Consider the following 5,809-nt stretch of genomic DNA (forward strand, 5'->3'; position numbering starts at 1 on the left):
ACAACTAGATTGTCGGATCCCACACATACCAAGCATTTCAAACATACACACAGTATGCTCGATATGTGCAAATATAGCATGGCATCACAACAAAACTCTACAACTCAAGTACTTTATTTAAAGGGCTCCGGAGAGCCTTACATAACTTGTTCATACAGATAGGGGTCACATGACCCGACACTCAAGTCATACAATCATACAAGCACATGCGGAAGCAAACTGTCTGGGTACAGACTCTAGAAAGAAAGAAGGCTTGACGAAGCCTGTCTATCTACATAGGCCCTTCACAAGCCTAGATCACCACCTGGGTGGCAAGTCACTCGTCGTCGTCGAGTTCTACGTAGAACTCGTCAGAAGGGGCGGTGTTGTCGTCTGAAAACAGTAATTAAAGCAACATGAGTACAAAGGTACTCAGCAAGTCTTACAACAGATCCTACTATACATGTTCATTCTCAAGAAGGTAGTGGGGTTATTGCAGCAAGCCAGCTTTGACTCTTGGCTAAGCTATCCTACGATACACCACTTGTGAAATAGTTTTCGCACACGAGTCCACTAATCACCAATTCAATACTCCACCGTGGATCCTCCCTCGTCATCCACGAGAGGGCCATCCGCGGTACTCACACTTATCTTGAGGCTTTTAGTAGTATCCTTTTACTTGTCTATGAACTGCATAAGCGACCAAGTAGTCCTTTACCGCGGACGCGGCTATTCGAATAGTTTCATACCCTGCAGGGGTGTACTTCGTCACACACGCTCTCACCACTTATCGTCGCTACACGACGTGTACTCGGCAACCTTCAAGCGGAAGCCCAACGTGGGTGTCGGCCACAGCCTACCTAAACACTCGAGTCTCTAGTCCAGGTTTATCGCCTATTCAGGTTCCATCCGCAGGGAGTCCGGCCGAGGTTTCCACATACGGCCCCGAACGATGTGTGCAGGGTTCCCGGTCACCAAACGAGCGACTCGATACACCGGGCCACGAGCCTACCGCATCACAGCCCACCCCTTGGTCAGCGCTGTCCACGGCCTCCAGCTTACTACAAACACCAGAAACTACGTGCAACTCCTGGACAGAGGACAAGGGTGAATAAGAAGCCGAGGGGGTCCATTGGTTTCGGGCCCAATGTGTGGTAGTAGCTGAATCTTAAATCACGCATACAGATCTCAGTTCTTAGGGACGGTCTCAATGAAACAACCCACCATGTACTCCTACATGGCCTCCCATCGATACCTTTACCAAATCGTGTTCAACACTTCACTCTCTTTACCGACACACACACTTTCACTCTAGTTCATCACCCTGATGAGCCAGACCTGACACAACTCTAAGCATAGCAAGCATAGCATTGTAGGAACACAACATGGCTCAATCAACTCCTACACATGCTAGTGGGTTTCATCTAGTTACTTTGGCAATGACAGGTCATGCAAAGGAAGTGGGTTCAACTACCGCAACACACAGCAGTTTGAATCGCGTTGTCTTAATGCAGTAAACGAGAGCAGAAGCGAGAAGATGGGTTTGTATCGAAATGATCAATGGGTTGCTTGCCTGACGGAGCGGTGGTGGGATACTGCCCCTCAGTTGGATACTCGTGAATATCCTCGGAGGCAGGACCTACCACGATGAGCATACCGAAGCACAATCAACACCAAGCAAGTGCAACAATATGATGCATGCATGAGACATGGCAAGATGGATGTGTTGGGCTAATGCAACTAAGACCAGATGGGTTTGGACTAATTTGAATCAAAGATTCAAATTCCAAGTTCATAAATGGCCCATATTAATGCTTTATCTTGTTCTGTATAAAACAGTAGGTTAACTTGCTTAATCATGCATAAAACCAGTACAGATGGATAGAATGGATTTTTCTGATCATTTTTCATATATAAATCTTTTCATTCTGAGCTATAGATTATTTTCTATGATTTTTTGAAGTTTGTGATAATTTCTGGAATTTCCAATATAAGAATAATTCTAGTAAATGCTTTACTGCGTCAGCCTGACGTCAGTGTGACGTCAGCAGGTCAACGGTGTCGTCCAGGTCAAACCTGACGTGTGGGTCCCCTGTGTCAGTGTCACTGTTAGATAATTAGTTATTTAGGATTAGTTTTAATCTCTAACTTAGGTTAATCAGCAGGCGGGCCCCACTTGTCAGTGACCCTGGGGGGTCAAACCGTGGTCTAACCACGTTGACTCGCCGGCGTTTAGCCGCCGGCGACGTCTAGACGCGGCGGTGGTGTGCGGGATTGCTCCTCCGGCGACCAAAAGGACGGCGGAGAGTACCTACGTGTAGCTGGGGGCGAACCGCGTCGACTGGTGGTGGTAGTGGAGCTCGGGGTCGCCGGAATCGACGCCGGCGACGAGCCGGGCGGCAGCCGGGGTACGGGCGTGGTTGAAACCGTAGCTAGAGAGCACGGCGAGGAACGTGTGAGGGTGCTACGGGTTCCTGGCGTTGCGGTGAAGCTAATGGCTACGGTGGTGCGGCCGTTGGATGGCCGGAGCCTCGTCGGCGACGAGCTCGTGCGGCGGCGCGTACGGGTGAGCTTCGTTCGGTAGCTACAGAGCTCGAGAGAGAGAGGAGAGGATGGGAAGGTGGCCATGCTCACGGCGGTTGCGACGGAGCAGGCGGCGAGGTCGGAGGCGAGCTGTTGAAGTGGCGATGGCGGAGGGGATCTCCGACGGTGAGCGGCGAAGGCGAGGTCGGTGACGGAGCTTCAGGGCAACCGGGCGCTCGGGGCTCGGCTTGCTCGAAGGAGTGGGCGACGGCGGTGCGGTAGGACACGGTGGAGTGGCGCGAGGTCGACGGTGGGCGCGGTTACTCCGGTGAGGTGTCTGCGGCGGCGTCGGCCATGGTGGGGAGAAGGCGAGGGAGAGGCAACGGGGGAGAATGACGGTGTCCAGAGGCTCGGGGCGCGTCGAGGGAGGTCGGCCAGCGCATCCGCTGCGAGGGAGGCAAGCAGCTGGCGCCGTGGCGAGCTCACGCTCACCGGCGTCACCTCTCTGCCTGCTCTGGCGAGAGCAGGCAGCTGACTGGCGCGGGCCAGCACAGTGCTGGGCCGCCAGGTGGGCTGCCAGGTAAGTTTCTCTGCCTTCTATTCTTTGCTCTTTTTATTTATTTCTGTACTGTGTTTTGAAATAGTAAAAATACTATTTCATTTGGAAAAATCCTGAAAATATTCTGGGGCACCTTTGAGATTATTCCCAACAGCCTAAAAATACCTTCAAGATTATTTGGGCATTTGAAAATATTTATAGCATTTAAAATGCCCAAATGCAAATACTTATGGCTTGTGCAAAAATCCAAGATGGCCTCCAAAAATATGAAACCATTTTTGGCAGAGGTTTTAGCCAAGACCAAAGGTGGTGAACATTTATGGAGGGCATTTCAGGTTCATTGAAAAGAATTTTAGTAAACCCTAGTTGTTCCAGGGGGGTGCTGGGGGTTTCTGGCATCCCCATTTCAGGTTTCTGTGAAATGTAGACATGATGCAACACTCTAATGCATGAACTAACTAGGATGTGACAACTCACCCCCACTCAAAAGAATCTCGTCCCCAGATTTAGGATCCGTTTGAAAGAAGGTGGGGTACTCAAGTCGAAGACGATCCTCCCTTTCCCAGGTAGCTTGTTTCTCGGAATGGTGTGACCATTGAACTTTGAGAAACTTGATGTTTTGGCGTCGAGTGGTACGCTCGGCTTGATCAAGGATGCGAACGGGATATTCCCGATATGTGAGATTATCTTGGAGATCAAGCGTTTCATGGTCCACTCCACGGATAGGATCCGAGAAGCAACGCCTGAGTTGAGATACGTGGAACACATCATGAACCTTGGAAAGATGCGGAGGTAGTTCCAATTGGTAGGCAACTTCTCCTCGCTTGGCAAGAATGCGGAAGGGTCCAATGTAGCGAGGGGCCAATTTGCCTTTGATACCGAATCGATGGGTTCCCTTTAAAGGAGTCACCCGAAGGTAAGCCTTCTCGTCAACCTCAAAAGTCATAGCCTTATGTTTGCGATCATAATGGCTCTTTTGGCGAGATTGGGCTGTTTTCAATTTCTCACGAATAATGCGAACCTGCTCTTCTGCTTCCTGAATCATATCCGGGCCAAAGAGTTGTCTTTCCCCGGTTTCTGACCAGTTAAGAGGCGTTCGACATTTCCGTCCATAGAGAACCTCGAAAGGGGCTTTGCCCAAGCTAGCTTGGTAACTATTGTTATAAGCGAACTCGGCGAATGGGAGGCATTTATCCCAATCCATGCCGAAAGAGATGACAGAAGCTCGGAGCATATCCTCCAGAATTTGATTAACTCGTTCTACCTGACCACTTGATTGAGGGTGAAAGGCGGTGCTAAAAGAGAGACGAGTTCCCATGGCATTTTGGAAACTTTCCCAAAATCGAGAGGTGAAGAGACTTCCACGGTCTGAGTTAATTTCCAATGGAACACCATGAAGAGACACTATTCGGGAGATGTACAAGTCTGCTAGCTGGCTAGCGGTTATACTCTCACGAACAGGTAGGAAGTGGGCTACTTTGGAAAGACGATCGACAACAACGAAGATAGCATTATTCCCTCTCTTGGTCCTGGGAAAACCGGTAATGAAATCCAGACCGATTTTATCCCATTTCCATTCAGGAATAGCCAGAGGCTGAAGGGTGCCAGCAGGTCGTTGATGCTCTGCTTTAACACGTCGGTAGACGTCGCAGTTAGCAATGTATTGAGCAATTTCTCTCTTCATCCTAGTCCACCAAAACCTCTGGCGTAGGTCTTGATACATTTTAGTACTACCGGGATGAATGGTGAGAGGAGATTCATGAGCTTCCTTAAGGATCAATCGTCTCAGGTTGCGTACCTTGGGAACCACTAGACTCGTCTCCAAAGAACACGACACCTTGGTCATCAACGGAGAAACAATCCGCAACTCCTTTCTTGATGTTTCTCTTAATACGGGAGATTCCCGGATCTACCTTCTGAGCTTTGATGATCTGATCCGTAAGGGTAGGTTTCGCCACCAGGGTGGATAGAAATCCTTGAGGAACAATGTGAAGGTTAAGCTTGCAGAATTTCTCGTGGAGAAGTGGTTGACTTTGTTGTAACATCAAGTTGTTACAATAGGATTTACGGCTTAGCGCATCAGCCATGACGTTGGCTTTGCCCGAGGTGTAAGTAATTCCTAAGTCGTAGTCTGAGATCAACTCGACCCAACGTCTTTGCCTGAGATTCAAATCCGGTTGGGTGAAGATGTATTTCAGACTCTGGTGGTCGGTGAAAATCTCGCAACGATTACCGAGAAGGTAATGTCGCCATGTTTTGAGTGCATGGACTACGGCTGCAAGCTCTAGATCATGTGTGGGATAATTATCCTCATGTGGACGCAACTGCCGGGAAGCGTAGGCAATCACATGACGGTCTTGCATGAGTATGCAACCTAGTCCTTGTCGCGAGGCGTCGCAATAGATAACAAAGTCCTTAGAATAATCTGGTGGTACGAGTACGGGAGCAGATGTCAGGCGTCTTTTCAGTTCCTGAAAGCTGAACTCGCACTGTGGGGTCCACTCGAACCTTTTATCTTTCTTGAGGAGTTCGGTTAGAGGTTTAGCAACCTTGGAGAAATTCTCGACGAAGCGGCGGCAGTAGCTCACTAAGCCAAGGAAACTCCGGACTTGCTTAACCGTTTCAGGGGGAGTCCAGTCAAGGATGGCTTGAACTCGCTCGGGATTAACAGCCATACCCTTACCAGAGATCACGTGGCCTAGGTAGGTCACTTCTGGCAACCAAAATTCGCACTTGGAGAATTTGGCA

The sequence above is a fragment of the Triticum aestivum genome, chromosome 4D, assembly GCF_018294505.1.
Source record: "Triticum aestivum cultivar Chinese Spring chromosome 4D, IWGSC CS RefSeq v2.1, whole genome shotgun sequence".
In the NCBI taxonomy this organism is placed as follows: domain Eukaryota; kingdom Viridiplantae; phylum Streptophyta; class Magnoliopsida; order Poales; family Poaceae; genus Triticum; species Triticum aestivum.